This window comes from Cnephaeus nilssonii, assembly GCF_951640355.1.
Source record: "Cnephaeus nilssonii genome assembly, chromosome: 2".
In the NCBI taxonomy this organism is placed as follows: domain Eukaryota; kingdom Metazoa; phylum Chordata; class Mammalia; order Chiroptera; family Vespertilionidae; genus Cnephaeus; species Cnephaeus nilssonii.
This window is the reverse complement of record NC_137073.1, coordinates 89,672,882-89,681,421: the sequence shown is the minus strand read 5'-3', so window position 1 is coordinate 89,681,421 and position 8,540 is coordinate 89,672,882.

The following is an 8,540-nucleotide window of genomic DNA, read 5'->3' as shown; positions in this document are numbered from 1 at the left end:
CAGAAGAAACTTCAAAGAGTGTAGAGTTGTTTAAACTCACTAGTAATTAAAGAATTGCAACCTGGAAAACACTATCACTTTGAACCCATTAAAACAATCACTTTTATACCCATTAGACTTGCAAATATTTGAAAGCTGAGTAAACATTTGTTCCCAAGGATGAAACACTCTTGTATTTCTTGGGGAGCATAGACTAGTGAAATTCTTTAGTGCAATCCATCAGAATTTAGCAAAGTTAAGTATATGAATACCTATGATTCAGTAGTCCTGCTCCTATATGTGGGTCCTAAAGAAACTCTCCCTCAATCACCTTACTGTAATTGGAGGTGAGTCTTTTGGGTGTCCCAGCCCTGTGGGAGGCATCTCATCTAGGGTTTGTGTCCTGTCCCCATGTATTCAGACACACAGACACCTCTGGGGACAGAACTCAGTTAGGAGGTCCTGTCCTCGGTCAGGACCTCCTAACTTTTCTGTACTTGGTCTCTAACCTTATTTGTTTCTTCTGAGAATTTTCCGTATTTTCCTGTGAGCTCAACTATGCATTTAAACATGCATATACATATAAAATACCCAAGTTTTTTAAGCGTGTTAAAATGGGAGGGTGTTCAGAATTTCACCTCTCCCGGATTTTGCCAAGAAGAGAAGCAGTCTGAAATTAAAATCAGTCCACTTCGTGTGGTCCCATTAACACAGCCCTAGCAACTCTAGCAGCTGAATAGATGGGGACGGATGGAGAGGATGCGTTGGTAGCAGCCAGCGTGTCACCCTCTTGGGTACCAGATCTCTTCCTCCTTTTCAGTCACCTTCTCTGCAATGTGAACCCAGGATTTTAGGTGTGTGTTGGTTAGACTTTGCTTGTTTTGGCCCAGAACTGCAGCTTCCTGAATTTGTCTTCGTCCCTTAATTCTGTGATGTGTGAAATGAGCTCTCGCACCAAACACTGGCCTTCTGCAAGCCTCACAAGTATTCCATCCACGGTTCACCTGGCCACTGGGTGAGAGAATTGCAGAGGTTATTTTCAGAGTGGGAGTTCCATCCACCCACCAGGTGTGCTGGTCTCCACCTGGCATTGAGATGGAGACGCCCCTTGGAAGGAATAAGGGACATCCTGGGAGACCGTAGGACTCTTTGGGTCGACATGATACCGGCAATTAACAATCTCATGGGATGGTTGTCTAGTGGCTTAACCCATTGGATGATCTACTCTCTCTAGTCTTCCCACAAGACATAGTGAAAGACTGGGGAACCACATGCACCCTGCCTGCTTCCAACGACCTGTGGGCATAGCACAAAATGGGCAGAGGAGGGTATGTCCCCTGACATGTTGACTGACCACACAGCCTTTGGTACATCTTTACAACAAACTCCTGGACACACCCAGCCCCTCCCTTCACCCACCTGGTCCTGCTGAGCCCGAGTCCCCTCACATTTTCCTGAGCAGACACCTGCCACCTCCCATCGCTGGACTCCTCTGATCCTCCAACTATTCCCGGTCCCTTTGGCCTCTGCTGTAATTACTACTCTGTCTGGAATGTTTCTGCCCAGTGCCCAGCTCAAAGGCAGGGAGGTCCCCCTGACCACCGTCCGAGCCCCCAGCCAACCCCAAATTGCTCTAGCTCATGGTATTTATGCTCATCTGCATGTGTTTCTACTTCACTGGGGCTCCTCCTCCAGCAGAGGCCAACTTCCAGGCCTGCACAGGATTTATTTTTTTCCCAGAGCTCAGTCTGGGGCTTGGGCACCTCAGAGGTCATGCCCTCTGTGGGGCCCCTCTACCCATCCTGCTCCCCCCTCCCCCCCTTCTCCCAGGTTTGGGCCAGGGGCTAATAGTTCAGGTGCTCCTAGACCCAGGTCCCCATACTATTCGTAGAGTTTCCCACACCTGGCTTGCTTCTGCCAAAGTCTCTTTGTTACCCTCTGTGACCTCAGCCTCCTCTGTGAGTGCCCAATTTCCTGTGCATTTAGCTAGATGAGATTATCACAGACAAGCCTGGCCTAGGTGATTCTGTTGTAATTAACCTAGTTATTAAAAACAGGAAAGGAGCAAAGGAAGGCCAAATGTTATAGGCATGCAATTTGGGCAGCTTCCCAGGAAGCTAAAACTTTACATTCCCCAAGGGTCCAACGGAGGGAAGATAGACCCATGCCCAGTAAAACTGGAGTGATAGGAAAGGTTTTCGTCAGTCACACCTGGGAATAAGTCATTGGCCAGAATAGATATGGCCACTGCAAGGGCATGAAATTTGGAATATTTAATCCCCTAAACAAAGGAGGTAGGGCTCTTGGTTTCTCTCGGCTCTCTTGGGACTCTTGTTGCAGGGGGCGGGCTCTCTGGGCTCCCTTGCATTCGCCCACACACAATGGACTAATGGACTGGAACCAGCCTGATGCTGAACTGGACCCAGCGGCAACATGGAACAGAAGCTCTGGACACTGCTTTGCTTTTAGCTCTACTGAAACCCCAGTTACATTTCTTCCAGGACTGAATTAAGGGAAATGGGACTTTGGAAACCCAGGGATGTAATTCCACACAAATAAAAATCACCCATCCTCCCGTGAGAGTCCCAGAAAATTCTTTTTATCGTAAGAACTCTACCCCCAGCACTCAGTGGGGAATGGGATACCCCAATTTCCCCAATAACACAGGGATGTACTCCATGGCTGGCTGAGTTTGTGACTGTCCAGGGCCTTCCTTATAGGCCACGCTGCCCAGGTTTCGGGGGATAGGACATCCATTGGGATGCCTTTGGGGGCCAGGGTCTGCCTTCCACACTAGGTCAGGCCTCTGCTTCCACTACCCTGAGTGGGTCTCCACCTGTGGGCAGGTCGTGCCTGCATGTAGTACAGGTGTGTCCTGCTGCCCTGCACCACCCCACTATGAGCCTAATCTCAGTTTGTATGCTGTCTTTTCAAATTTGTCCTCATCACTGAGAACTCCACTCCTGAGTCACCTGAAGAAGGGCAGCCCCTGAGTAAATGAGGTGCTGTGACCTGTGGTTTCTGGGCCAGCTGAGCCTTCTGTTATGACTTCAGGAGACCTCCCCAGTTAACCCCACACCCCTGCAAAGTGCACACATGGTGCTGCTATACTCCTGCAGAGGCTACTGGGAAATGTAAAGTTTTAGTTTCCTGGAACCTTCCTTTATTCCTTAGTCCCCTCCCACTACTCTATATCAGCCTCAACATAAATATGGGGTCTCCTACCCCACCCCACTTTATTCGCCTGACATAGCAGTAGCACCTTAAGTATTATAATGCCCCCCCGGCCCCCTTCCATCCCCATGGCTGACACAGACACTCTCTTGGAGGTTCATAACCATGCATTTCACTTTCTTTCTGTTTTCTCACAGCTCCCTCATCATTTCTCTAAAGTAAAAAATAACAGGAAATAGATATATCTTTCTCCTACTGACATGGAAAAAAAAATTAAAAAGAGAACTCACAGAAATAGAATGGTAGAAAGCTCAAGTGGGCAATTTGGGCCCAGTCTGTGGTTTCGGGGCCCACGCAGCCTTGCTCGTAGCTGGGCCTCTTTGTTCCGACAGCCCCGCAGACCCGCTGGGCCCAGTGAAATGCAGATCTCCGCCCCGCACCCAGAGCAGGACAGGAACTCTTTATTGACGCATCTCTTACTTCCATCCAATGTTCAGAATTGTAGGGAAGGAAAGGAAGCTTTTGAAAGAAAAACATATAGTTCTCCATATGAGAGGGAAAGTAAATTACAGGGTGAGCGCTAGATGGATATTTTTGCCCAGGTCCCGCTGGGTGGCTGGCTCGTGTTCTCTTTGCCTTGGAGAAGGGCCGTCCTCTGTGTTAGGCTGGGAATCGGAAGGCATGTGTCCAGCTGTGGGCTGCTCTCAGCAGCAGACCCCCACTTGCCCACCCCCCCTCCCCCCGAGCCCTGAGCAGCGTGGTCTGCAGGGTCATCCTCCCAGAGGGAACCACCAGAACCAGGTCCAAGTGCAGAGGCACGTCTGCCCCTCCTCATCCTGGTGCGAGAGCCTGATCCCACTGCAGCTGATCACTTCACACCCCTCTGAGGCTCCTGTAGTCCTGGCCTGGATCAGCTTTGGGAAAAAAAAAGTAATTAAACTCTCCCAGAACCACCCACACGTTGGCACATGCCGTTCGGAAGCTGCCAGTGTCAGAAAAGGAGACGAAGCCGAGCCCCTCTCTTTCCTGGTCCCTAGTTCCTGTCTCCTTCTAATTGAAATGTTCTCTTTTTAGTTAACCCTTCACCAGGCCTTCTAGCACCTATTATGCACAAGTCAGGCAGAGCAGAGTTGTGCATAGGACTGAATCCTGGTGGGCAGATGGGGACGGGCAGTGGCTTTGAGAATGGCAAGCACAGGGATTAATGTGGGGGGGAAATCCCATATGGATTTGTTTTGGGAGCAGATTGAGCCTTCTGCTGGTGGACAGAGAGAAGCAAGTACCCGCGGTGGCCGGGAGAACCTGAGGAAGGCAGCAGCCTTTCTCTCTAGGCTTCGGGCAGTGCTGCCTTCGGAGGTCCTGAGCGTGTTCGGGCCCAACTAGTGGGCCTACTGTGGGCGGGAGGGGCAGCCAGGGGGCTTTGTTTCTCAGCGGGCAGAGATGTGTCCTCATACAGGGCTGGTGGGTTCCCTTCCCGGAGAAGATATACCTTTTTATACAAAAATTGGTGTTCCTTTCTCTTCCTGCTGATGTTCTAATGGTCCCAGAAAATGTCTGCTCACAGCCAGGGGGGTGGCAGGCAGTGGAAGGCGATGAGTCAGGACTGTGAGGAGGCACCTGCGGGACCAAGTGGTGGGACTGGTTCCCTGGGCTGGTGCAGCACACATCTCCCCCCAGGGGTTCATTACTTAGAGCAAACTTGACAGAGGGAAATCTAGTTAAAGGAAACGGTGCACTGGGTAGTTGGTGATTCATTCCCCAAAGGAGCCATCATGGGAACTACTGAAATGAACTGACCTAAAGAGGCCTTCTTGGACCAAGCAGAATCGGGGTGGCTATGCCTCCCCCTCTGTCCCCAAAGCCTCCACGGGGGAAGAAGCAGGCCCAGTGTCCTTCCTATTGCAGGGCTGTGGGTGAACTGACCCAAGTGAGTGGGGAGAGGCACAGCTAGGCCTGAACCCCACCCCTCACCCCAGGGCTGGGATGCTGAGATGGACCTGCGCTCCCACTGTGGAGGTACAGTGCTCGTGGGGGAGTAGCATGGACAGAGCTCTGTAGAGAGAATGACCTACAGGTCACAGAGGAGGGAAAAAAGGCTTTGCTGTAGAGTTCGTGGCAGGAAGAGCTGAGATTTGGGTGTGCATAGAAGTTTCTACACTGACAATGACACCTAGAGTGGGCTTGCAGACTCATCACTGCAATCTCTCTGCACATCACCTTCTTCCTATGCCTCTGTTTCTCAAGTCTGCCTCTGCCTTTCTCTTACAAGGACACTTGCCATTGGTTTGAGGGCCCAGCTTAAATCCCAGTTGATCTCGTCTTGAGATCCTTGACTTAATTACATCTGCAAAGACATTAAAAAAAAATAAGGTCACATTTATAGGTTCCTGGAATTAGGGGGTGGACATAACTTTTTGGGCACCACTATTCAGCTCAGTACTATATACATATATATGTATATTTTCTCTTTATGTTCCAGGATAGTGCTTAGTTCTTAGATGTATCACATGTATATGTGTGTGTAGATATATTTTATACTTTAAGGCAACATGACTACAAGTAAAAGATCCCCATTTCTGGTCTCTACTTTATAATAGATTAGATAAGGACTCTGGACCCTGAATTTAATTTCCTGTACCTTAAAAACCCTTACAGAAAAAAAAAATGAGATCTTGAGGTTACAGTTCCCTTGTCATAAAGAACCTTTCACCTTTGGAAGTGATTGGAATAGGCTAGTTTTAAAAAACCTTCTACGTGACAGGAGGGAAGTGTGTTTGAATAGGCTCTGAGTTTAGGACTCAGCCTGGGGCAGTCTGAACCAAATTAAACGATAAGGTCATTTCCACTGGCCCCCAAGGCCCTTTACAGTTTATTTATTAAATAAGTAATTGGCAGGGAGATTAGAAGTCAGAACCTTGGATCTTGTTTCCCACACTAACTAACCTTCTAGAGTAAATGTTAGCAAGCTCCAAGCTATCATTTACCCAAAGCAGCCTCTAGTCCCACCGTTTGAATGTGGTGAGATCCTGGATGCCATGATGTCCAGAGCTCTGGGGACAGCTGACAGGACACAAGACCCCAGCAGGTGAGAACAGAGACCCTCCCGGTGGCTCCAGATCACAGAAGAGAGGAGATCAAGGAGGTAGCATTGCATGGAACACTGTGTTGTTTCAGAAATTATAGTTTATGGAAAAGCAACACCGTAAGATGTAGAAACTAAAGTGAGAAGAAAATCCTTGAAACAGTGAGACTAAGATTCCATAAATCAGGTGTATGTGTGTGAATTTGCTATAAGAAGTACTGTCAATGCAAAATGATCTTTAGTATTTACAAGGGACCAAGTCTGAAGAGTGTTTGCTACAAATATTCCTTGGAGTCAGAGGTTTCAAAGTTGTTTTAGGATTGACTTAATGTAATGTTTTTGTGACAGGAAAGTAATTGACCATGTTGAAGTGAAATCACATTAGAAAAATCAATTACGCTTTAAATGCCTGTTTCCCATCTACAAGCTTGGCATAGTACTCTACCTCACAGCGTTGCCTATAGGGATGATATGAGAAGATAGTTCTAAAAGGTCTTTGAGATATTAAAAACTTTTGAAGTGTAGAAAAAGAAAAAATAGGAATGGTCCTCCATGGGAAACTTGTTTAGAATTATTTGATTGATTTAACCTTCAAAATTATTAAAAAAAAACTTTTCATGAGTAAAAACAAACCAAACTCTGGCATAAGTTTAAACAAAACAAAACAAAACAAAACAAAACAAAACAAAACAAAACAAAACAAAACAAAACAAAAGTATTTTCAACAGTCACTGAATCCTGACCCTGTTGCCTCTCTCATGCACGGTTATCCATGATCCCTACAGAAGGCTGAACAGATAGACTTTAACTCCATTTTTGCAAACAGACTGTGTGCCCATCTACCTCAATATCGCTACCACTTCCCTGTGTCTAAGTAAGAGTAACTTGTTCCCATTAGAATGTAGCATTTATTCTGGCATGGAAAGAAAACTCAGTAGGACAAACACTGATGTGATAGACAAAGCAGAGCTCATGAGCATGAATTTTCCTCAGTTATCCTACCAACACAGAGGCCACACCTGGAATTCTCAGTGTTAGGATCCAGGTGCAGTCCTACTGGTTCTTTTACTGTTGCTTTAAGAAAACTATGTCTCTGGACCTAGACTACCCATGCTAGCATAGTCAATGCTCCCACCCAGCTAGGGTTGGAGATCTCTGGGTATTGAGTGACTGGGCATTCATCCAGCTCCATCACCCAAGAGAAATTCAGAGCCTATTTTTTAAAAAAGATTTTTAAATTTATTTTTTTAAATTTATTTTTTTTAGGAAGGGAGAGAGTGAGAGAAAGAGAAACATCCCTGAGTCAGGGAAATATTAATGTGAGAGGGAAACAAGCCAATGTCCTATTGATGGTGGATCTTCCATGTCTTCAACCAAAGAAAAGGATGCAGATTCACAGGAGATGAAATGAACAACCTGAAGTAGAGTCTAACAGCCACCTCAAGCTGTCAACTTGATCATGCCAGTTCACCCTCATTGTATTTCCAAAATCATGTGTTGAGTATTAGTTACATGCCAGGCATGGTGCTTCATGATTCCCACACATTGCCTGTCTTGTCACAGCAACCCACAACAGTAGATGTTAGCATCATAAGTGAGTTTGGAAAGTGAAAACATAGAGTCTTGCAGCCTAAGTTCCTTATCCACAGATGATAAGAGGCAGAAGGAATTCAAGGCTGTTTGATTTCAAAACCTATGTCGATTAAATATGAAAATTATCACAATCTCAGATTTTAAATGAAAAAATGGGCTCTTGATTGGAAAACAATTTCAAATATTGACACAAGTGTGGAGAAATCCCTCTGATAAACATTTAAAATGAAAACTGAAAGTCAACTTCTATATTCATGTAAAAAGTTAGTTGAGGTATCCTTTAAGTAATTGAGTTTAGGAATGTGAAAATTGTCACTTTGCAGAATTAATGCTCTCTTACAGTTTCCAGAAAAGTAACTCTGTAAATCAGTATTAGTTTAGGATATAGTGTTGTGCTAAGCACACAGTCTCAATTAAGTTGAGAAACTTTAATGGGGATCTTTGGCAACCACATTAATAAATCTTTATAATGCAAATGGAAGCTGAAGCAAAATCTTCTAAATCACACTGCTGCTTAATTAGATTTGGTTCAGTTACATTTCATTGACTTTTATAGAGAACTGGAGGCCCGGTGCACAAAATTCATGCATGGAATGTGTGTGTGTGTGTGTGTGTGTGTGTGTCCCTCAGCCCAGCCTGCACCCTCTCCAATCTGGGACCCCTCGAGGGATGTCCAACTGCCCGTTTAGTCCCTCTCACAATTCAGGACTGC